Source organism: Globicephala melas, chromosome 4, assembly GCF_963455315.2.
Source record: "Globicephala melas chromosome 4, mGloMel1.2, whole genome shotgun sequence".
NCBI lineage: Eukaryota > Metazoa > Chordata > Mammalia > Artiodactyla > Delphinidae > Globicephala > Globicephala melas.
Genome location: NC_083317.1, coordinates 13,324,219 through 13,350,649, shown reverse-complemented (window position 1 = coordinate 13,350,649; position 26,431 = coordinate 13,324,219). Strand labels below are relative to the sequence as shown.

Genomic DNA, 26,431 nt, shown 5'->3' with positions numbered 1-26,431 from the left:
TTCATAGCTATCCGCCCGCCCCTGGGATTCATAAAGAGATGCTCTCATTCTATCTGAACCAAGGAGTACTAACCTTCTGTTGTTCTGCGAGGCCTAGATATTTTCCATTAAGCCATGATAAACGCAGGGATTTATTGAATACGCATCTCACCACCATCCCTCACTAATTAGGCAGTTAAACTCTACAAGCAGACTTAGCCTGAGAGGGTCTCACGGCTGGAACTACAGGGATCTTCCGACACTATCAGAACTTGGGAGACTATTTTGGGTCACCTGGTCGTGGCCTCTGAAGTGAATCGAAGTAACATGAAATATGCCCCAAGCAAAGACCCTGATCTGGAGCTGAATCGCCACAAGTCACAGGAACGTAACGCAGGGTCTCTAATAGGGATTCTGCCGTAATAGGCAAGATATTCTCTTGCCATCAAGAAGGCAGAGAACAGGAGTATCCATTCCAGAACCTTCGCAGATCGGTCACACCTACGGTCCCCATGGGCACCACAGACACTGCAAACACTGTCAGCCACATTCTAACTACACAGTCATGGATGCAGAGGATACATTCATGGTGGTTTTCAACATGCTGACCTGGCATGACAGTCTCACTGAAAAGGAGACACGATGGAACCCACACCTGAAGGTGTGGCGGGCACCCCACGTGGTTCCCAGGGGAAAAGGGCTCCAGGCAGAGAGAACAGGCAGGACGGGGGCTTTGAGGCAGGGGTCTGCCTGGTATATCTGAGCCACAGCCAGAGTGGAGGAAGCAAGGGGAGAAAGTAGAGGGGGGAGAGGGGAGCTCCTGCCGGACCCTGAAACCACTGTAAACACTTTGGTTGTGATGCTGACAGGTGGGGAGCGTGTTTGAAAAGCACAGGAAGGTTTTGAGCAGTGTGTCTGACCTAAAAGGTGCCCCCTGGCTACTGTCTGGGGACAGATGGTGGAAGGGCAAGACAAGAGCAGAGGGGCCAATTCTGGAAAAGGCCCCACTGAATCCGCACGTGCACCACACAGCTGCTGTCTTGAGTTAGGGTCGATGCACCTGCTACCAACATGGATTTAAGAACGTCCAGGGGTGTCCCCCTCACCTACCCCAGCAGCTCTGGACAGAAGCACCACAGCAGCCCTAACAAGGGAGAGCTCGTGACTCTGGATGAAAGAGAGATTTCTGCAGCCCTTCAGGCCCTCTGCACGGCAGCTCTCAGCAGAAAGGCGATCAATGAACTCAGTCCAGCTTTAAACATGGGGAGTTAGAGAGGTCACCCCAAATGAAAAGGAAACCAAGACCGACCTTCTCGTGGGAGCTCCCCTGTTAACATGGAGAACAGGCGCACCACCAGGGAAGAAAGGCAGCCGGCCAACACCGACGGCTCAGGACTCCGCACAGTAATCGGTCTCAAAGAACAGCCCTTCAGAGCGAGGTGTGTGGCGAGGCCTCTCAGAACCGGCCCTTCTTTTCCTGCCGCCAAACAAAAGAAAGGGGGGGTCAGTGTTACACACTCCGGTGGCTTTAAAGCCCAGCTGTGTCCCAGGCCTGCCGTCCCTCCGCTGAGTCACAGCCGAAGGTGCAAGCAAAGCGCTCTCTGCGCCCCTCCCTCGGTCTCCCCCAGGCACGGCTGATACCCCACAGCTTCCCAGCCAGTAACCCCCACCCTGCAACGAGCTCAGCGCTGGCCACGTCCAAGGCCTTGGGCGAGTCCCTAAACACCTCTGGCCTCCCCTTCCTCCTCTCTACGATGAGAATTCAGTGAGATCATTCATGAATGCACCCCTTACCTGGACGGCACTCAGGCATGAGGAGTTACTCTTGGGATCATTATTGCATATGTCCGTGAATGCATGAGAAATTTATTTCTTGGAAGCAATGTAAAATAACAAAAAGATTCACCGGTACCAGGAAGCAAGAGATGCATCATCATTAAACAACAAAGTGATAAAAACAGGGTGGTGACACATTTTGTATACAGATGGGCTATTTTAAACATGTATTTAAAGTAAAGAAGACCCACCTCAAGCAAAATGCCACCTTCCCCAAGAACTTGACCCTTCGTGAACAGATAAACCTCATCAGTACTTGCAAGGGAACTGCTAAGATGAGCCCATTTAGACGCTGATATGACAGCACTTAAAATACTCCTTCTGGACACGAATTCAGCAGTAAAATACATTAGACGCATTTAAAGTTCACACCCTTGGATCCAGTAAATCTGTATCTCGAATTTTTAATCTAGAGATATAATAAAAGATGCAGGGCTTCCCTGGTGGCGCAGTGGTTGAGAGTCCGTCTGCCAGTGCAGGGGATACGGGTTCGTGCCCCGGTCCAGGAGGATCCTGCATGCCGCGGAGCGGCTGGGCCCGTGGGCCATGGCCGCTGGGTCTGCGCGTCGGAGCCTGTGCTCTGCAACGGGAGAGGCCACGGCAGTGAGAGGCCCGCGTACCGCAAAAAAAAAAAAAAAAAAAAGCAAAGGTTTATACATAAGCCCCACAACTAAGAAAATCAAGAAGTGGAAAACTAAATGTTGAACCAGAAGAAACAAGTTAAAGTCTGCTACATCCCTATGAAAAACTACTATGCAATTTTTAAAAGCGTGACTTTAGGAAAAATACCTATCAGGAAAGTTTGAGCTCCCTGAAAAAAGTGGTACATGGATTAGACTGGATTAGAAGCATACACTTGACTTTGTCACATAATAATACATCATAGTACAGAAAACAGGCTTTGAAAGGAAGAAAACTCCTTGGGGCCAAAAGCATGGTCCAGGCAAGTGAGATCAGCCACTCTGCCTGTGGACAGACCTAGGGGTCAGAGCCTCCCACTCTCCCGGCACCCCTCTGGACGCTCCAAAAATCTCAAGGAATTGAGTGTGAAAAACAACTATTTCAAGACGGCTTATTAAGGGATATTTGTGAAAGAATTTTCCAGCATCCTGTATGCAAGTCAACTTGAAGCCTCTGAAGATAAATGAATTCAACATAGGTGCTCAGCAAAGAATGCAAGATTGTCCAAAATGTTGCACCAATTTAGAACTGAAGTGACCACCTGATTTGTTTCTTGTTGTTACTGCTTTGGTGATGGTGGTTTTAGCCAAATCTATTCTTCTCAAATCTTTTCTCAACAACGTAGCATTGCCTTCAGAACTCAAATTTCTATGTAGTTAGTTAAATGGTGTCCCTGAAAATTCACCTCCACCTGGTTCTGTCCACGTAACGCCATAAAGGGATCTTATTTGGAAACAGGGTAGGGTCTTTGCAGATGTAATGAAGTTAAGATGAGGTCACAGTGGATTAGAATGAGCCCTAAAGCCCACGACTGGTGGCATTAAAAGAAAAGGAGACACACAGAGAATAAGGTCATGTGAAGACAGAGGCAGAAATTGATTGGTGCAACTACAAGTCGAGGAATGCTAGAGACTGCTGGAAGCCACCAGAAGCCAAGAAGAGGCAAGGAAGGTTTCGTTCCTAGAGCCTTCAGAAGAAGCATGACTCTGCCAACACCTAGACTTTGGACTTCTGGACTCCAGAAATATGAGAGAATGGAATTCTGTTGTAAGCCACCAAGCTGGTGGTGATTTGTTAGGACAGCCCTAGTGCACTAATACAGCGTACAAGCAGAAGCCCCAAAGACAAGAGAAGATAAACACACAAAGAAGGATTGCTATGGACTGAATGTTTGTGTCCCCCCAGAATTCATATGTTGAAGCCCTAATCCCCAATGTGATGTTATCTGGAGGTGGGCCTTTTGGGGAGGTGATTAGGTCATAAGGGTGGAGTTCTCATGAATGGAATTAGTGCCCTTCTAAGAAGAGACATGGGAGAATCTCTCTCTCTGCTGTCAGAGGATACAACAGAAGATGTTCCTCTACAAGCCAGGAAGATGACTCTCACCCGTGCCTTGATCTTGGACTTCCCGGTCTTCAGAACCATGAGAAATAAATGTGTGTCGTTTAAGTCTATGATGCTATTGTTAAAACTGCTCGAGCTAACTAAGACAGGATTACCAGAAGGAAAGTGTGCTAAGACACACATTACTTTATAGCTCCATCTCAGACGGGTATAGGGAGTGGGAGACAGTTAGGAAGAAAAGCTGAAAGACGTAAATAACGTTAAGAGTTTATTAGCAGTTATCTTGTTTCTCAGACCAGAGGTTCCTAAGCATCTGTGTGCATAAGCACTACCCGGCAAGAGCATTAGAATGCAGACTCCTGAGCCCTCCCATCCCAGACCCTGATGCAATCGATAGTATGTTTTTCACAAGCACCCTCACGTTCTGACAAAGCTGGATTCCTGCTCACACTTATAAAGACTCTGCTGGGGATTCAACATGTACATAGAACAGAAACATCCTCTTTGGAGATGCCCATCTACGTACCTCTCCAGCCTGGTCTCTCAGGTCCCTCTCCAGCAACCCCAGAGCACATGACCCCTTCATGCCTGAGCTCACACCATCCATGACTGCTGCCAGGAATGTCCTGCACCTCCTTTGCACCCGCCTTTGCCTGGCTACTCCTGCACTCATCACCACAGGCTTGACTGCCTCCAAGAAGTCTCCCTGACCATGAACTGACCACTCACTCATTCATTCACCATCTCTCGAGAGCCTACGAAGAACGAATGTTCTTGGTACCCAGAAAGATGAGCTCCACAGAATTGATATTCTTGTAGGTAAAGACATAATAAACACACACGTAGTGGGCTAGGAGCTGGACTCTGGAGCCAGACTGCCTGGCCTCGAATCCCGGGACAAGCTCTACCCACCACAGTTGCCAGGATTCACTGAGTTGATACTTGTAAGAGTGCAATAAAAGATCATTACTACTCAATAAACAAGATAATTTCAGATTCCCATACACACAATAATAAGCAGAGTACCTAGTACTAGAGTACTAGAGTAACCTAATACTCTAGTACTAGGTACCTAGTACTCTACCATGGGGTGGACATCATGCGGTATTGGAGGATTATTTAGGGTAGACTTTCTTTTTTTTAAAGATTTATTATTTTGATATGGACCATTTTTAAAGTCTTTATTGAATTTGTCACAATATTGCTTCTGGTTTTCTTATGTTTTGGTTTTTTGGCCATGAGGCATGTGAGATCTTAGCTCCATGACCAGGGATCGAACACACACACCCTGCATTGGAAGGTGAAGTCTAACCACTGGACCACCAGGAAGTCCCTAGGGTAGACCTTGAAGGATCTGTGTCATGAGGCTTGGCCAGTCTCGGGGATCCGACACTTTAGTTCCCAGGTGACAAAATCTCAGATGTCAGAGAGCTGTTATCCAGCATCTCTGCATGCAACATGCCCCTTGGCAAGGACTTATCTATTCTCATCATAAAGATTTGAGTGAGACAGTCCTTCAAGCAGCTCTTACAGCAGGGGGGCTGACGGACGGAGGCACAGCAAGAGAAGGACAAGGCAGATACTCCTGGTGGCTGTGAGCAACGGTGATCAGCCTCAGGTCCATTTGATGCCATCCTTGGGGAACCCACAGAAATTCTAAAAGATGCTACAGGTGAATAAGAGTTCCACAGGCCCAGGTAAAAGCAAGGATGACAACGTTAATTACCAATGCCAATGCAACTGCACGCTGGGGAGGCCTTCTGACAATATGAACTCTACGTCTGCAACCATGGGCTACTTCCCTGATCACCATGTAGGGTACTCCAGGGTGGGGATGCATCTATCTTTGAATGCACACAAACTAGAGCTAGCGGCATACAATAAATGTAGTGTTGGATGAGTAAAGGAACGAATCTACAAACGGTCCTGGGTAATAATACATCAAAACATAACACTATATATACCTGAAACTAATATAATATGGTAAGTCAACTTTATTTCGGTTAAAACACATACACCATGATGGTTAGATTGCCTGGAAATGGTAATGGCTGGATCTTGCATGCCACAACATTTTTGATCATATTGTAGGATTCTAGATATCAAGGTAAGTGATGTTTGATGAAATAGGCCCTAAAGCTATGATGGTCTGGTCCAAGATCTCACATCTATTTACCAGGCATGACAGGTACTAGCCATAAATGGCAGCTCATAGCATCCATTTCCACCTGTAAGTTTAGGCCGAGAAAAACTTGATACTCTGCAGCTGCTGGTACCATTCAACTCCTTCCTGCCTGTCTCCCAACTTCTTATGTTTCTATGTCCCAGTGAATCTAAAAGAAGTGCTTTAAAAAGTTCTGACGCCTTCAGCACTGACACTTCGAAGGAACCAGCTCCCTCCGGAAGAGTGTGGTACTCCAGAAAAGCCTCTAGGGGATATGCCACCTCCACTCCCACTCATGCTGAGTCATCATTAGGAGGGGAACGCTGAGGGTACCAGAATTAAAGGATGCAAATCTGAGATCTGTACGATAAAGCTTCCACCCTTTGCTTTAAGATACTTCACAACCCTCCCTGCCTCCATCCTGTAGCTGGTCCCCAGGCTGTGGCCACAACAGGCTTCTTGATGCCCCATCCCTGATGAACACACTGAGTATCTTTACACTTTTGCTCGTGACCTCTGTTCAGAAGTTCCCTTCCCTCTGCACACATGGTGGCTTCCTAAGACATTTTATTCATCTGTCAAAATCCCAATCAGGCATCATCACTGCTCCCCCTAAAGATTCCCTTGAATGCTTCAGGGAGATCCACCCATGTTCCAGTACCCACGGTCCAGACTCTGGGACACCCATCAGCATGGGCTGTCTGCCCTATGACAGGGTGAGCTCCTCAAGGACACGAACAGGGTCTCACTTTTTACCACATCATCATCGCCAACAGAGTCACTTAATAGACACTGATTGGAGGGATGTCCCAGTGTGAGATTTGTGGACAGCAAGCATCCTGAAGATGTGGCAAGTCAGAGCTCCCCTCACCTCTGCCCATTATACACTTTCAAAGCACCCAAAGTTTCTCCATTACAGAAATCAGCACTTTGTGATTAATATCTAGGTAGAAATTCACTTAATGTCCATCTTCCCCACAAGACAGAGAGCTCTTTAGAGCCAAGGGGATGTGTCTGGTATTTACTGCTCTATCTCTTGGCCCCAGTCCTACATCTGGCTCTTGGCCTTAGGAGCAATCAAATGGTGATAAACGAACCCCTCACATGTGAGATCAGTTGACATCTTGGAAAGTTAGACAGGAACCTTGCAAACATTATGCTGAGTTAAAGAAGCCAGTCACAAAAGGCCACAAATTTATGATCCCATTTATATGAAACATCCACAATAGGCAAGTCCCTAGAGACAGAAAGTAGATTAGTGATTGTCTAGGGTGGAGTGAGGGGGAGGTCTGGAGGGAAACTGGCAGTGACTTTGGATGGGTATAAGGTCTCTTCTGAAATTGACTGTGGTGATCATTGCACAGCCCTGCGAATATGCTAAAAATCACTGGCTTGCCCACTTTACATGGTGAATCACATGGTATATGAATTATATCTCAGTAAAGCTGTTCCAAAAAAAGTTATACAAGTTCTGCAGTTGAGGATACTCCAAGATTAAGTCAGCTCAAGAAGGGTAAATGGTATTATCAGAAGAAACCATGGAAATCTTCAGAAGACATATAATTTTTTAATAGATGCAGATTTTATTTTATTTAGTATCCTATAACTAGAACTTCAGAGAATGCTTGAAAGCATCTGAATTTTTAAAGTACTGGAAACTGAGATGCAGAAGTTCAGTGATTTGTCTAAGGTCTTACATCCAGTTTGTAGTAGCTTAAGGGCCAAACTCCATCACAGTAGCATCATTTACAACAGTCAAAAGATGGAAGCAACCCAAGTATCCATGGACAGGTGACTGGTTAAACAAAACGTGATATATATATTCAAGAGGGTATTATTCAGCCTTAGAAAGGAAGGAATCCCTGCCACGTGCTACAACATGAATGAAACTTGAGACATTATGCTAAGCAGAAGAAGCCAGACACAAAAGAACAAATACTGTATGATTCCACTTATATGAGGGACCTAGGATAATTGAAGCCATTAGAAATAGAAAGTAGAAGGGTGGTTGCCAGGGGCTGGGGGAGGAAAGAATAGGGAACTGTGGTTTAATGGGTACAGTTTCAGTTTTGCAAGATAGAAAGAGTTCTACAAATTGATTACACAGCAACGTGAACATACTCACTACTGACCTGTACACTTCGAAATGGTTAAAATGATGAATTTCATGTTACGTGTATTTTATCACAATTTACAATAATTTTTTTTAAAAAAAGAGAGAGAGGTCCAACCTCAAGTGTCCTAACTCTTATCCTAACCACACTCTGCAGCGTGGCCCTCCCAGACCCAGCAGAATGCTCACATAAAAAGGCGAAGCACGTTCTGCTCTGTCAGACTTCACTGATAGAGAAATGAGAGTCAGTTTCTCCAAGGGACTGCTTCCAGGGAATTTCAAGAATTTTTACAAATCTCAGCAGCACTGATCAGTACACAGATCAATAAAATAGAGGCCACTCCACAGGTCTGAGCGTTCCCAGAACAAAGTTCTGCCAGAAGGTAAGGGGTGGCTGCAAAGGGTAGCCAGTGATGAGGTCGGAGCAGGTCAGACAGCTCTCTCCAGGACAGAGCTTCTCAGACTGAACTGAGCATAGAATCAACCAGGGATCTCGTGAAAATGCAGGCTCTGGTTTGCCTGGGTGAGGCCTGATAACCTGTATTTCTAACAGGCTCCCAAATGATGCAGGTGCGACGCTGGTCCCAGGAACCACTCTTTGCCACTTTGAGTGGCCAGGGTAGAGATGAAACTCCACACCACATTCCTCTCCCCAGATGAGAAGCTATCTTCGTGGGCTGGGGGCTCCGCGGAATCATTCCATCGTGAGTGGAACTAAGCACACCATCACAAGCCAATACATTTCAGCTACTTTTAGCTTGAGTTAGAAAACAGACATATTCAAACTTTATGGTGTATGAAAATGTAAGTTTGATTTATATTAAAACTGGGTCAGGGGTTGACTGCTTGATTCTGGGGGGCCGGGAGTTGGGGGAACCAACTGTGGTCCATTCTTTAAAGGGAATATTAAATACAACTTAAAACTCAGAAGTTGGTGGAATTTGGTCTAATATCTGATTCACAAACTTGTGCAAGTCCCTTGACAAGACATACTGGCAAAAGCCACAACACAGACAAAGCCCAAACATTCTGCTCTACATAGAGTCATAGACAACACGGTTTGTTTGTGTTTTTTTGCGGTACGCGGGCCTCTCACTGTTGTGGCCTCTCCCGTTGCGGGGCACAGGCTCCGGACGCGCAGGCTCAGCGGCCATGGCTCACGGGCCCAGCCGCTCCGCGGCATGTGGGATCCTCCCGGACCGGGGCACAAACCCGCGTCCCCTGCATCGGCAGGTGGACTCTCAACCACTGCGCCACCAGGGAAGCCCGACAACACGGTTTTTTAACCGTGGTCTTCATGAAGTTTTGGTTTTCATGCCAGTTCCTTGTAGAAATTAAGAAGGAAGGAAAGTCATCTGCATAGTAAGAAGAGGTTTGTAAGTAAGGGCTGGAGCCTGCAATCAACAGGACAGATGTTACAGAGGAAAAGACAAGAGCCAAGAGAGATGAAAATGACAGATTATGTTTTTAGGGTTAGAGGTCACCAATTAAAATTAGAAGTATTAGGGAGGGGAAAAAAACTTTTTAAAAAGAGAAAGCAAATAATTCGCTCCTTGCAATCAAAAACTATCCCAAAATACTCTACAGAAACTGAGATGTGACCACAGAGAACTTTACAACTTTACACCAAATGAGCTTCTAACTTTCAGTGCACTTGCTAATACCCGTTCCTATATCCATGTCAACTAATTAGCCCTCTGATTTTATTGCTGTGACAATTACTACCTCCCCAGAATAAGACAGGATGGTTCACCTATTACTCACAAGATCTACTAAGTGATTCTCTCAAGATTCCAAGCATGTAACTTCCACCTGTCTTTACTTGTTCCCAAGTTGATTTAATTAAACAAACAAACAAACAAAAAAAAAAACCTTCACCTAAAGGACATGAGTAAACAACTCAAATAAAAACCTCAAGATGTTACAGGAGAAAGAATACACTGCTCAGTATTAGCCACTATGCAGTAAGAGAAGATTTTTCATGCTCTCTCCTGGTGGCGCCACTGGTACAATGTTTTTGTGTAAATTGGCAACACGTAAGACTCTTTACAATGTTTAGATTCTTTGACCTAATAAATTCCTCTTCTGAGGATCTATCCTCAAGAAATGATCCAAAATTTAGAAGAAGCGCCAGATGGAAATAAAGACATCCTCTGCAGTATTTAGTCACAATAGAATACAAATTAGACATGAACACCGGAGGGTTTTGTACTGTCATTGTAGCTAAACAGGAACTACATTTCCCAGAATCCCCTCTCCTGGGCAGTACTGGTTTAGGATAGGCCATGAGGGGAGTTCACCCAGGATCTGAAAGCACAGGTGGAGAAGCAGATGGGGTCACGGTGGTGAGCTCCTTACGGTGCGGCAGTGGGGACAGCCCCTTCAGCTCCTGAGCCAGACACATGTGCAGCTCCAAGGGCAGGGGCAGGGCGTCTTCTGCAAGTCACCCTGAGTCATCATCAAGGTGGGAGGTCGTGAGAGACTTGGGCTTCCATGTGTCCTGGCTCTCCCCGCTCCACCTGCGGCTGTTCTTCCTGACATGTCCAGCCAAACGCAGAGACAGCAGCCTTCCACAGACCTCTTGCAGCTCCCACAAGTGCACGGGGTCAACTTCCCATGAGAAATCCCATTTCCACCCCTCACTATGATGGTTAACTTTATGTACCTACATGACTAGACTAAGGGATGCCTAGACAGTTAGTAAAACATTATTTCTGGGTGTGTCTGCAAGGGTGTTTCTGGATGAGATTTGCATTTGTATCAGTAGACTGAGTGAAAACTGATCACCCTCACTAATGTGGGTGGATATCATCCAATTCACTGGGGGCCTGAGTAGAACAAAATGGTGGAGGAAGGGTGAGTTTGCTCTCTCTGGCCTAGGACATTCATCTTCTCCTGCCCTCAGACATTGGCACTCCTGGTTCTCAGGCCTTCATACTGGGACCAGGACTTACACCATCAGCTGCCCTAGTTCTCAGGCCTTCAGATTCTGATTCAATTACACAACTGGCTTTCTTGGGTCTCCAGCTTGCAAAGAGCAGGCAGATCATGAGACTTCTCAGCAATCATAATTGCATGAACCAATTCCTATAATAAATCTCAACATCTCAGAGACACAGAGAGAGAGAGGGGTAGACTCTATTGGTTTGTTCTGTTTCTCTGGAGAACCCTGACTAATATACTCACCAAACCCTAACTGATACATAAGCAATGCATGCAAATGAGATTCAAGTAAACTTCAGTATAGCACTCCACAGAATGTTAAACACTTGTTAAAACAGATACTTACAGAGTATTTAAGGAATTTGCAACACAACCATTTTTCCCATTAAATGAGGAGAAATGTCAAGATAGAAATTAAATTTATTTATTACACATACTATAAATAATAAACACAGGACAAAGAGAAAAAAAGACTCCATCAAAGTACAACTGAAAGGTAAACAGTTCAATCTAGGTTGAACTAGAAATTAGCTTTTGCTTCTTTCTTCTGGTATTTTGTAATTTTTTAACTTTCTATAAGTTTTCTCTATTTTTTAATAAATTTTATTTATTTATTCATTTTTGGCTGCGTTGGGTCTGTTGTTGCATGCGGACTTTCTCTAGTTGCAGCGAGCAGGTGCTACTCTTTGTTGCAGTGCGCGGGCTTCTCATTGGGGTGGCTTCTCTTGTTGCGGAGCATGGGCTCTAGGTGTGCGGGCTTCAGTAGTTGCAGCATGCGGGCTCAGTTGCAGCACGTGGGACCTAGAGCACATGGGCTTCAGTAGTTGCGGCGCGTGGGCTCAGTAGTTGTGGCTCGCAGGCTCTAAAGCTCAGGCTCAGTAGTTGCGGCACACAGGCTTAGTTGCTCTGCGGCATGTGGGATCTTCCCGGATCAGGGCTCAAACCCATGTCCCCTGTATTGGTAGGCAATTCTTAACCACTGAGCCACCAGGGAAGTCCCTCTATTTTTTTTTAGAATTAAAATTATTTAAGACTATGTGGAGAAGCTAAAGACCCAAAATAGCCAAAGTAATATTGAATAAGAAGAACAAAGTTGGAGGATTGACACTACCCAACTTCAAGACTTTCAACAAAGTTATGGTAATCAAGACAGTGTGGTATTGGCAAAAGAATACACAAATAGATCAATGGAACAAAACAGAGAGCCGAGAAACAGATCTGAATAAATAGAGTGAACTGATCTTTGACAAAGGAGAAAAGGAAATACCACAGAGAAAATACAGTCTTTTCAACAAATGGTGCTGGAACAACTGGACATCCACATGTAAAAAGAAGAATCTAGAAACAGACCTTATGCCCTTTACAAAAATCAACTCAAAATGGATCACGACCTAAATGTAAAACTATAAAACTAAAATATGAAACCATAAAAGATACCATAGAAGAAAACCTAGATGACCTTGGCTCTGGCAATGATTTTTTAGATACAACACCAGAAGCATGATCCATGAAAGAAATAACTGATAATCTGGATTTCATTAAAATTAAAAACTTCTCCTCTGCAAAAGACAATCACAAGAGAATGAGAAGGCAAGTCACAAACTGGAAGAAAACATCTGCAAAAGACACTTCTGATAAACGACAGTTATCTAAAATATACAAACAACTCTTAAAACTCAACGACAAGAACACAAACAACCCAATTAAAAAATGGGCCAGGGCTTGCCTGGCGGCGCGGTGGTTGAGAGTCCACCTGCCAATGCAGGGGACACGGGTTCGTGCCCCAGTCTGGGAAGATCCCACATGCCGTGGAGCGGCTGGGCCCGTGAGCCATGGCCGCTGAGCCTGCGCGTCCGGAGCCTGTGCTCTGCAACGGGAGAGGCCACAACAGTGAGAGGCCCGCGTACCACAAAAAAAAAAAAAAAAAAAGGGCCAAAGACACCTCACCAAAGAAGATACACGGATGGAAAATCAGGGTATGAAGAGATGCTCCACGTCAGATGTGATCAGAGAAATGCAAACCAGAACAACAGTGAGATACCACTACACACCTACTTGAATGGCCAAAATCCAGAACCCTGACAGCACCAAATGCTGACAAGGATGTGGAGCAACAGCAACTCTCATTCATTGCTGGTGGGAACGCAAAATGGTACAGCCACTTTGGGAGGCAATTTGGTGGTTCCTTACAAAATTAAACATACTCTTACCATACAATCCATTAACCGCATTCCTTGGTATTTACCCAAAGGGGTTAAAAACTTACATCCACACAAAAACCTGCACTCAGATATCAATAGCAGTTTTATTCATAACTGCCAAAACTTAGAAACAACCAAGACGTCCTTCAGTAGGTCAATGGACAAACTGTGGTACATCCAGACAATGGAATATTATTCTGTAAAGAAATGAGCTGGACTTTCCTGGTGGTGCAGTGGTTAAGAATCCACCTGCCAATGCAGGGGACATGGGTTCGATTCCTGGTTTGGGAAGACCCACATGCTGTGTAACAACTAAGCCCATGCACCACAACTACTGAGCCTGCGCTCTAGAGCCCACATGCCACAACTACTGAGCCCACGTGCCTAAAGCCCGTGCTCCGCAACAAGAGAAGCCACCACGATGAGAAGCCCGCGCACCACACTGAGGAGTAGCCCCTGCTCGCTGCAACTAGAGAAAGCCCGTGCGCAGCAACTAAGACCCAACACAGCCAAAAAAAATAATAAAATAAAATAAAAACAAAAAGAAAAGAAATGAGCTATCCAGCCACGAAAAGACGTGGAGGAACCTTAAATGCTATCACTAAATCAAAGAAGCCAATCTGAGAAGGTTATATACCATATGGTTCCAACTATACAACATTCTGGAAAAGGCGAAACTATGGAGATAGTAAAGAAATCACTGGTTACCAGGAGCTTGGGGGAGGGAGGCAGGATAATCAGAGGATTTTTAGGGCAGTGAAACTATTCTGTATGATAATTACAATGGTAAATACAAGTCATTATAAATTTGTCCAAACCCGTAAAATGTACAAGACCAAGAGTGAACCCTAACATAAACTAGATAATGATGTATCAGTGTAGGTTCACCAATTGTAACATATGTACCACTCTGGTTGTGAATGTAGATGAAGGGGGAGGGTATGCATGTGTGGAGGCAAGGGGTACACGGGAAATCTCTGTACCCTCTGTTCAATATTTCTATAAACCTAAAACTGCTGTAAAAAAATAGTCTATTAAATTTTTTTAATTCTTTAAGATTATAAATAGTAAAAATTAAGTTCTGAATTCTTTACATTTTTCCTCCTTTAATCTCAGCTTAGGTTTTGAATACATCACAAAAACTTCTTTTGTAATTTAGAAAACGCTCTGTTTTTTTGTGTATGTCCAACAAAATTGCAAACCTGATATTACTTCACTTCACTGCTAAAAACCATTTGGTTATTTTCCAGGAGAAGAGCCAAACTTCTCAGCAGGATCTGGCCACCGATCTCGCCAACTTAGCTTATATTATGACCCTGATATAAGAGTAATAGTAATAAGAACAACATAATGACAATAGTAATTGTGATCCCCAGAGGCGACCAAGTCCTTTGACTGCTCTGTACTTTTCTTCCCCCCCATTTATTTATTTATTTATTTTTGGCTGCGTTGGGTCTTCGTTTCTGCGTGTGGGCTTTTCTCTAGTTGCGGCAAGCGGGGGCTACTCTTCCTTGTGGTGCGTGGGCTTCTCATTGCAGTGGCTTCCCTTGCTGAAGAGCACGGCTCTAGGCGTGCAGGCTTCAGCAGTTGTGACACATGGGCTCAGTAGCTGTGGCTCGCAGGCTCTAGAGCACAGGCTCAGTAGTTGTGGCGCACGGGCTTAGTTGCTCCGCGGCATTTGGGGTCTTCCCAGACCAGGCCTTGAACCCATGTCCCCTGCACTGGCAGGCGGATTCTTAACCACTGGGCCACCAGGGAAGTCCGATTGTTCTGTACTTTTGCATGTGGTTCTCTTGACTTGAAATACTCTCCTTCTCACCCTTATTCGTCTGAAGAACAACCACTCACCAGTTAAGATTTAACTTGAACTTCATTCGTCTGAAGACCTACCTGACTCTCCAAAGGCATCAACTACATCTATCCAATTACTCCCTGATAAACTCAACATGCGTTCAGCAGCTACAACCAGACTGTGTTGAGTCTCTCTCCAGCTGGAGGGCTTGTGAAAATTCACATTGCTAGGCCACACCCCCAGAGTGTCCGATTCAGTAGGTCTGGGGTAGGGCTCAGGAATGCAGATTTCTAACAATTTCCCAGATGCTGCTGCTGCTGCTGGTGTGGGGACCACGTGTGATAATGGCTGAGCTAGGACTATGAGACCCTTAAACGTGGGGACTATGCTTTATTCATTCTTTCATCTCAAAGGCTCAAGAACAGTGCCTGGCACTTAGCAGGTGTTCAGAATTAGTTAGAAATATCTTTACTTATTTTACTTTAAAAAAGAAAATCCTGATACAGAGAACAAACTAGTGGTTACCAGTGGGGACAGGGAAGTGGAGAGGGGCAATACAGGGGTAGGAGAGTAAGGGGAACAGACTATCAAGTATTAAATAAGCTACCAGGATATACTGTACAACATGGGGAATACAGTCAATATTTTATAATAACTATAAGTGGAGTATAACCTTTAAAAACTGTGAATCGCTATACTGTACACCTGTAACGTATAAATAATAACATACATCAACTATACTTCAATAAAAATAAATAAATACAATCCTTTTGCCCACACATGGCTAACCTCACTAACATGCAATATATAACATGATGTGCAGTTGCATGGAATCTGATGACTATTTTCTTGTTTATACCTTTGTAAAATCTGGAAACCTTAATAAGTATGGGGTAAAAATGTCAAAAATCCAAGATCTTTTTTCCACACACTCTTTGTGAAAAGCTCTCCATGTTTTACATAACCATTGTAATTTCTCTGTTGCTCCAGGTGACAGGAAATAAAGCCAGAAATAGGAGGAGATGGACAGAGAATACCTGGCTGCTCTTCTGCTCCCAACTTCTCAGTGGTAAAAGCCTAGACCATTTTCCCAAAGCCTAGACCATTTTCCCTTCAGTGTTGTTAATTCTGCCCCTCCTCTTCTACCCGCACAATGATAGGGTGGATTGGCAATGCTAAACCCAGGAGCAGTACCTGGGTCATCTGACCTTCAAGGCTTATACATTACCTTCCTGGTAACAGTGATCACCTTCCCAGACACACCATCAAGCCAGTTTGTGAGAAAGTTCTAGGAATCCAGACAAGAGAAGAAGCAATTCCACATGTCAAGGCTGGGAAGATGTCTCAACATGCATGATTTGGGAGGGGAAGGCACAGGGAGAAAGATTCTGCAGGGAAACAGTGGAAGCAAACACACAAGAGGTGTAAAATACACAGCATGTCCCAGCAACGGCAAGAGCCCTACAACTGAAACATAACGTGTGATGGAGATAGACCTGGAAGAGAATCTGGGGTCTTGAACACCACATCATAAAGATGGGTCTGTAATGTGTATGCAGTAACTCCTGTCAAAGGGGAGTGACAATGACCAGACCTACATGTTGGGGAACAACTCTGGTGGCTGAATGAATGATAAGGAGGCACTGGGGGAGATGTGCTCTGTGTTACTGATACTCAGAGCAATGCCAAGTGAACCTGCAAAGGAAACATGAAACAAACAACAATTTATATATAGGTATGCCTTGATCCAAGAGGGAAGTAAAGGCCTTTTATATTCTCTTCCCATTCTATCGCTCACCTCATTTCAAAAACGACTTAAGGCAGGTAAATAAGTAATTGGAGTAATAAGTACCAGAGGAATTGAAAACCAGAGCTCTTCAGAGCAAGGGAGCCAGGTAAGGGTTGGGAGATTTGATCCTGACTTTTAAAAGATAAGAAAGCCTTCACTAGGATGAGCAGTGCCATTTATAGTTACTGGTATCATGAGGGCCTCATTAGAAGAGCTCAATTTACCATATGCTCTTTAAAAGCCAAAATCTTCCAAAATGCACTTTAATCCCAAATTGACAACGTTCGGGTGATTAGACTGAGCAAACCCGGTAGAAAGAGAATGAAAACAAACACATCGGTTATGTCATTGATGATGATAACCTCTGAAAATAGATCAAGTAATTTGATATCTATTTCAACTGCAATTACGTTTGACAGTCCATACTTTAAGTCCGAAGAGATGACAATCACCCCCAAATTTTGGAAACTCAAGGCTTTCTTTAAGAACAATTTCTCAAAACACACGAAGAAGAGGCAGCAAATTTAAAAAAAAAAAAAAAAAAAAAAAAAAAGGAATTGTACCCCTGAGGGTTGAGAAGAGGAATTTTAATTATGCTTTAAGATGAGGATGATAATTGGCTTATATACTGATCTACTGTAACTCCAATCTCATACCCAGAAACAACTTAATTATCAAAAACTGTCAGAGAACATGCTGCTCCATATATGTGAATTTACTGTGTAACTGAAGCTTAATTTTTTTTTTTTTTTCTGTACGCGGGCCTCTCACTGTTGTGGCCTCTCCCGTTGCGGAGCACAGGCTCCGGACGCGCAGGCTCAGCGGCCGTGGCTCACGGGACCAACCGCTCCGCGGCACGTGGGATCTTCCCGGACCAGGGCACAAACCCGCGTCCCCTGCATCGGCAGGCGGACTCTCAACCACTGCGCCACCAGGGAAGCCTGAAGCTTAATATTTTTAAACGGTCAAATTATTTTTTTTTTAATTTCTTAAAATCTATTTTGAAAGAGAAAGAAAACATTGTTAAATATATTACACAACTTCTACCTCTAGCCAAGATGAAATAACAGGGGCTAGATCTATACACCCAACTGAAACAATTTTTTTTAATTGAAATATAGTTGATTTACAATGTCACGTTAGTTTCAGGTGTACAGCACAGTGATTCAGTTATACATATATTTTTTTCAGATTCTTTTCCCTTATAGGTTATTAGAAAATACTGAGTATAGCTCCCTGTGCTATACAGTAGGTCCTTGTTGGTTATCTATTTTAATATATAGTAGTGTGTATATGTTCATCCCAACCTCCTAATTTATCACTCCCCCCCTGCCTTTCCGCTTTGATAACCATAAATTTGTTTTCTATGTCTGTTAAGTCTATTTCTGTTTTGTAAATAAGTTCATTTGTATCTTTTTTTTTTAGATTCCACATATAAGCAATAGCCTATGATATCTGTCTTTGCGTGGGTTACTTCACTCAGTATGATAATCTCTAGGTCCATCCATGTTGCTGCAAATGGCATTATTTCATTCTTTTCTATGGCTGAGTAATATTCCATTGTGTATAGGTACCACATCTTCTTGATCCATTCATCTGTCGATGGACACTTAGGTTACTTCCATGTCTTGGCTATTATAAATGTGCTTCTATCAAAGTTGGGGTGCATGGATCTTTTCGAATGATAGTTTTCTCCAGATAAATGCCCAGGAGTGGGACTGCAGAATCATAAGAGAACTCTATCTTACCAATTTTTTTAAATGGACAAAATATACGAAACAATGGTTCTCAGACCGTGGACAGCAGGAGCACAGGACACTGACCCCTAACAGACTGGAAATAAAGGAGTTGAACGCTATGACTCCCAGGAGAGGGAAGCCAGGAGGAGCCCCGAGGTCTCCCAGAGTGGAGGAGAGGAGCTGAAATAGATTACATGCCAATCTGCCATTTGAAACAACCACGGCAAAGAGATTACTGAACGCAGAACCATTTGTTTTCTTGATGACAAACGGGCATCTATTATTATGTTGTGAAGATTGTGAAGAACACGGTTAGGAGCTGGAAAGATTGCTTCTCAACACTTCTGACGTCTTTAAATTCAAGCGTTCTCTTATAAGGACTTCGGATTTCCTCTCTTCCTAACAGATTGTTACCACCTCTTCCATTCTTCTGATTCCCAAACTCCACAGCACCTGGGGAGAGGAAGAGGCAAGCTCTGTCCCAGACCCACAGTGACCTTCCAGGATGAAGCCAGCAGCACTGGTATGAGGACTGCTGTGGCATCTGGGTTAACAGCTTGACCTCCCGGGTTGTCTGCATTCTTCTGGGGAGTAGAGTTTGCCAGATAAGTGACCTCTGGGCTGGCACACAGTAGGCACACAATGAATAACTGCTCCATTCATTAACTAGTGAATGAATAATGTATTATGGTTAAAAATCTCAGGCAGCATGTATCTACCCTCTTTTCCAATTTCCTAATCTATTCATGTTTAGATCAACCTAAACAGACCAGTTAGACGTCCTTCGGTACCAAGCAGATTAATCCGTCGCTTCCTCACTAAGAGTGATCCCCGAGCTTCACGTCAAGAACTCTTGGGCCCACTGCCTATATTGAACCTATTTGTAGAGGAACAACGGAATCCACATTCCACAGTGGCAATTTCAGATTTCAAACGATCTCAACGTCTAAAAGCAACATCCAACTTCATTCAAGTTGGCCTTTGAAAGCCTCTTAGTCCTAGAGTTTAAAGCCACAAGGTAACACAACAAGGTTTAAAAAGACTTCTTTTTGGACCTAGGAATGTAATGTTACTCTAAAGATATGTGCCTCTAAGGCCACAGAATACCTTGTGGAGCAATGTAAACAAAATTGTAATTAACTCATGGAAAATGATCCGTCTAACTGTTGTATAAAAAAGGACCAGTGGGAAAAAAGCCCTGAGTCACACACTTCTGCCACCAGCAGCATTATAATGACTTTTATAATGACTTTATTAATAAGCATAATAATAACTTTCATTCACACAGCAATTTACAGATTACGGGACGGAACTGACCAGCAACTCCCATTCACAGTTCAGGAAGCAATTTTATGGTCTAAATGAATTTATGTACAAAACAGAAATGCAGTCACAGATGTAGAAAACAAACTTATGGTTTACCAGGGGGGAAGAGGGGGCAGTGAGAGATAAATTGTGAGTTTGGGATTAACATATACACACTACTATACATTAAAATAGATAACTAATAAGGACCTACTCTATAGCACAAGGAACTGTACTCAGTACTCTGTAATGACCTATATGGAAAAAGAATCTAAAAAAAGAGTGGATAGATGTATAACTGATTCACTTTGCTGTAGAGCAGGAACTAATACATTATAAATCAACTATACTCCAATAAAAAATTTTTAAAAAGGAAGCAATTTTAAAACTAGTCTGGTGTTTCTCAGCCCTTCTTTACCTCATAAACTCCTATGCTGCCATCAAGATCCTTCTTACATGCCACCTCTTCAGTGAAGCCTTCCTTCATATCTATTCTGACAGCTGTTGTGCCACAGAACTCTATTCCCACCCCTACATCAGAACCTATACTCCACCACGGTGGAAGGTAACAATTTACTGGCCTCTGATGTGTCTAGCACCATCTCTGGCAGATAGCTGCCACTTGATAAATGACCTTTGTCTCAAATGATGAATTCATTTCTTTTATTTTTTAAAAAATATTTATTTATTTGGTTGCGCCAGGTCTTAGTTGTGGCTCACCGGCTCCTTAGTTGCGGCACACAGGCTCCTTAGTTGTGGCATGCAAACTCTTAGTTGCGGCATGCATGTGGGATCCAGTTCCTTAACCAGGGATCAAACCCAGGCCCCCTGCACTGGGAGCACGGAGTCTTATCCACTGTGCCACCAGGGAAGTCCCCTTCATTTCTTTTAAACATAGAAACTTCATCACTCGTAGCTAACTCTAAAATATTTACATTTTTCTCATCTCAATAGAAATCTGTCTTCACTAAAGAAAATTTGGAAAATACATCAAAGTATAAAGAAAACATTCCTTCACTGTTGAAACTCTAAGCCTTCTAGTCAATTTTTAGTGTAAATATAGCCAAGTTAAGATCATACCATATATACAGTTATTTATCTAATTTATTTTACGTAACATGTCCTAAAAATGTCCTCATGTCATTTAAAAAATATTCAAATTATGTTACATGGATATGCCATCATTTAACCATGTCTTTGGTTTTAGACAGGTAGATTGCTTCCAATAGCTTGGAACAGACATTATGTGGATAGATCTCTGTCCAAATCTCTGGTTGCTTTGTTAATAAAAATCAACCTTTTGAAAGTGAAGATGCAGACACTTATGAACAGATCAGCTACCCTCATCAGCTACTCTTTACTAACCCCCTTAAGCACCAGACAACACAAGGGTCCAAGGAGTAACCATGTTACCAAACCACACATACATATTTTGTGTTCTTCTCCAGGAGTTGACATTCTTATGTTGTGTTTCTCAAACAGGGCACTGAAGGGAACTAATAGATCTTTGCACAGACCTACCTTACGCTTATGTGTTAAGCTATAAATGCTTTCTCTCCTTTTCTTCCAGATATCCTATTCTCTCTCCCAAGTCCTCGTCTATGTCCTACTTCTTACTCCTGATTCACTGTTCAGAGACCCTCCAAAGATCAAATCAGGGTTTCATAACCTTGGCACTATTGGCATTGAAGCTGGGTCATTCTTTGTCATGAGAGGTGGAGGGGTTTAGCACATTGTAAGATGTTTAGCAGTATCCCTTGCCTCCACCCACTAGATACCAGCAGCAAACCCCAGAGTTGTGACAACTAAAAATAACACCAAAAATGCCAGGTGTCTTCTGGAAGACAACTTCATCTCCCGCTGAGAACTACTAACCTAAATTGATCATTTAGTTATTTCATAATAAAGGCAGGTTTATGGTCAACCAGAGTTGAGAATTAAGTTTCAACTAATATGCTAGCTATGATCAATTGGACATCAATTCACTTGATGTCATATCCACAGAACAATACTACGGCAGTGAGTGATGTCTGCCATGGACTGGGAAAGGGCAGTTTGCCATTTCCATTAACTCAACAGAGGCAGCTGGACCGGAGGAAGGAGTTGGCACAGTGTTTAAGACTGGACTTGGCTGCAAAGAGACCCAATACCATCTTCCCTTGACTCCATAAGAAGCGTAACAGAAACCTTAAGAGCATTCTATTCTTTCAAATGCATCTGACTGGTAACACTCTATGAAATGATCCCTAAAAGAATTTATAGTTGGCCAGTCATTAATATTTTTAAGCTTCCTATACTATCTGAGCACACTGTACACCATCAAAGGCTGGTAAGAAATAGAGCTAACACAAAGCTGGCAGTACTGAATGCTAACCCAGAAACCATCATTTTCATGAAAGGAAATGGAACCATTTGCTTCTATACCATGTAATCTATGTGTAAAAAGAAAGAGAGAGAGGGCTCTCTCCAAAATCCACTGGTTGCCCAAGAATATAATGGCTAATGCAGAACAAACCAGACTGAGAAGGAACAAAACCATGGATTACTTCTGCTTCTGATTATCAGCAAGGTCTTGATTACCCACAATGTAATCTCACACGCTTGCTGAAGCTCTGTGTACCTCAGCCTCAGTTTCCCGCGTCTGGTAAAACAACCTCCTCATGTTAGGATGAGGAAACAAGATGATAACAAAGGCCATATACAGTAAGTATTCTACCCTGATATTGTTTGGTGTCAGTATTATATTCAATCTAGAAAGTATCCACTAGCCTCTGTCATATCTGCCCGTAGCTTAGCAACTGATGGTGTTGAGAAATTAGAAACCCAAAAAAAGCCTCATTCAAAGCCTCTGTATCCACAATCTAGTTTCTCTTTACAACTGCAATTTGCTCAAACCGTATCTCATGCAGATCTAAATGTTTCTTTTCACTCCACTAACTTGGTGGAGTTAAGGAAAATTGATCATTACGCTACCCCCGTGTCTGCTTTTAGCATAATTCCTGACATAAAATAAACCCAAATCTTTGGTCTTTGTAAAAATCACAGCACAAATGACCAAGTCAGTAGCAGAGGATGTCAGTTTTCGGGGTCCCAGATCAGTGATTCTAATCGGAAGAGGTTAGCAAAACCCTTATGCCTTCAATGGGTTTAAAGAGACAAACCACCCAAGGTAGTTAATTGCTAAGGGAAACAAGCATATCCCCCGTGCTCTCCATTCTGGTCCTCAGCACCCCATTATGTAACGAGGCACCAGAAGGTAATATCCTGGTGTGTTCCTAAAGCAGAAGAGTTGCAGCAAGACGATCGTGGGCCCACTGGGAAGAAGAGATGGTAACACTGACCCTTTAATCAGCTGGTCTGAACAGGCCAACGTGTATTTCCAAACCTAGAATATGGGCAGAAAAACCTACTATGATTGTTCAACTTTCCTTTTCACTTTGGAAGGACTTGCTTGCATTTTTTCCACATAAAAAGTCCCAGCACAATAGAATCATGGAATATCAGGACTGGAAAATATTTGGCAATAATTATGTACAGCATTTCTTAAAGCATGGTCCAAGTATCCCCCTACATCAGAATTACATGTGATACTTGTTTAAAATGCAGATACATGGGTTGGTGTTCCATAAATTCATTCCCTTTTCCTCTGGCCTACATTGCCCAGCCTCCTTTGAAGAGAAATGTGACCATATGACTTGATTCTAGCCAATGGAATGTGAGTGGAAGAGATGTGCCCTCCCTCATACAAGCCTTCAGGCTCTTTCCCCTTCTATGACTTGACTCACAGGAATATGGTGACCATGGAAGGCACATGCTGGAGAAGGCAGAGCCACGATATGGAAGGAGCCTGGGTCCTAGCTAATACACAGGATCTCACCTTAGACATAACAAGTAACAGTCTAGAATCTTGTTAAAGAAAAAAATGATTCTAACACTTGCTACAACAGTAAGGAAGACTTTCTTCAAGACTATTGTAATAAGAGTACTGCAATAGAGGAGAGAGATCGGTTCAATTCTGGTACAACAAGTTCAAGTGGGGATTTATAGCCAAGGAGTAGGGTGAGAGGGTCACAGTGGATGTAAAATCACTAAAAGGAAATGTCAAGAGTAGGGGGATTCTTGCTAAACTTGCCTAACAGGATTCTTGCTAAAGACAGGCCAAAGATTTAGACACCAAAGGTAGGGGATGAGGAACTTGATCAGATATCAAGAGTGGTCAGATATCAAGGGTAGGGGATAATTGAGCCGGGTTCTTTGCTAAGATTGGGCTGGCCAGGCCAAAGACAGAACCAGAGGCCAAGGATGAGGCCTAGTTGAAAAGAGGGCCCAGAGAAGCCTGTCTAAGCTTCGGTCAAGGAGAGAGACTTTTTCAAGGTAGGGCCTTGGAATTCTCCACTTTAACAACCTCATTAAGATTTAGGAAGGGAAATAAGCCAGAGAAGAGGTACCCTACACCAGACCATACAGCCAAATACTGAAAAGAGCCAGGACTAGAGGTCTCCAGGGACTGGTCAGGTTTGATCCAGTGTTTCAATGAACTAATAACTAAATACCAAGTTCAAACGTCTCTCCATACATATACGGTATCCAGGATTGAAAGCAACTTTTAAAGACCTTGGAGCAATTTAAGCAGAAAGCACCCCTGCCTTAAAAATAGAAAACATGGACTCTCATCTTTCATTTCACAGCTCTAGCTCTGAAAAACAAAGGAAAGGAAGGATGGGAAGGAATGGGTGACCAAAAAGCCCAATGTGGGGCATGGCCAAGCCTGTCAGATTCCCCAACTGCCTGCAGTCATTGGGAATAATTAGACCCTCTAGTTAGTAATGAGCAAGAAATAATGAACAGACATTTCAGGGCCAGCTCCCCAGACATTATAAAACTATGGGGAGAGAGGGAGGCAACTTTCTCCCACAAGACAATTACCTTAGAGATGCAAAGATGCCCCTATGGCCCAAAACACTTTTTAGAATTGGGTTCAGAGTCTATTGATCCTTAAACAAAGGACCTGGTTATTTGGGAAATGGTTTTAAAAAAATAATCATGCAAGGTGTGAGTGAAATTGCAGCCCTCCCGTCTCCTATTACTGACGATCCTTCAGCTCTACCATCTCCCACCTCCTCTCCCTCCTCCAGTCAGTAACCCCTCTTGCCTGTTCACTCGATGCCAGCCCCTGTGTGCCAGCTGTTGTACTATACTACTGTACTCTTCAAGGTACTGTACAGTAAGATTACAAATGTTTTCTTTAAAAAATAATAATAATAATCATGCAGAGTTGACTTAATATTCCTTCAGTGCTCTCTCCTGCTTTTAGCCTTTCTTGCCTGGACTTACAAATCTACTTGTTGAAGCCCTACTTGATCATCAAGCCCTATTTAAATGCCCTCTTGTAAGCAAACTCACTCATCCCACCACCACCGGTGGAATAAAATTCCCAGATCTGGGACTTCCCTGGTGGTCCAGTGGCTAAGACTCCACACTCCCAATGCAGGGGGCCCAGGTTCGATCCCTGGTCAGGGCTAGATCCCACATGCCGCAACGGCAACAAAGATCCCGCATGGTGCAACTAAAGATCCCACATGCCACAACTAAAGATCCCACATGCCACAACGGCAACACAGATCCTGCATGCTGCAACTAAGACCCGGCACAGCCAAATGAATAGATAAACAATTTTTTTTTTTAAATCCCCAGACCTGAGACACCTGTGGTCCAAGTTGTGAATCTCTTTCAGCTTTTTAAGTACCATTTCTGACATGCTGATTTGGGACAAAAAGAATCATCTTTTATAGATATGGTTTCTATGACCCTTGAAATATTATGGTCTTCCAAGTCTTCAATCTCAAGCAGACTAACAGTATCCCTGCCCCTCTTGCAAATCCCTAAAAACTGGGATTTGGAATTCACTGTAGGCAACATAAATCTGACCAGTTACGTAACATAGAACATCAGACAGAGGTGGCTCCCATGCAAGTCATTTAGAGCATATTTCATAAGAGCAGGATTTCAGAGTGCAGCCTCCCTACAGCCAAAGAGAAGCCACAGTCTGTAAACTGTTCATCCCTGGACCCTCCTCGGTCTCAAATTAAAATCACTGGGAGGATAGAAATTGATGAGATTTAATTAAGTGAAAAACTTCATGAAAATCAATTCTAACCTCTTTAGCTCCCAGCAGTGAGACCTGTGTTTATAAGGACAGCACTGAAGATAAGTTCTCCCAGGGAAATGACAACAGCAGTTATCAAACAACTTTCATACACTCTCGAAGTAGAGGCTACAATTTAGAATTTGCACTGGCTTTCCTGTCGCCGAAAAGCATGGCGCTGAGTCAGCCAGCTCAGAAAAACAGCGACTGAGGAATACAGCTTCCTGACTTACAAATAATAAATTAATAAAGGCAGGTTTCTGCTAAATTCCTCACTGCATTAAATTTCAAAGGAGGAGTAGAAGTATCTACAATGCCACGATGGTTTTAAAGCATAAGGGACTGGACTAATGAATTTCATGCTTATGCTCTGGGAATTTGCAAGGAAAAAATTCAGAAT

The 26,431-nt window shown here is 43.3% G+C and overlaps 1 protein-coding gene across 3 annotated transcripts in view; it reads right to left on the bottom strand.

Moving 5' to 3' along the window:
* TIAM1 (TIAM Rac1 associated GEF 1) overlaps positions 1 to 26,431 on the bottom strand; it is a 397,588-nt gene that overhangs the window by 273,486 nt on the left and 97,671 nt on the right. For 2 of the 3 annotated variants that reach the window (XM_030880742.2, XM_060297858.1), the window contains one exon: positions 1,289 to 1,456. The exons of the other annotated variant lie outside the window; for it this stretch is intronic. The gene's annotated coding sequence lies outside the window, so the exon portion shown is untranslated. The remainder of the gene's footprint in view (positions 1 to 1,288; positions 1,457 to 26,431) is intronic. 3 annotated transcript variants of the gene reach the window in all.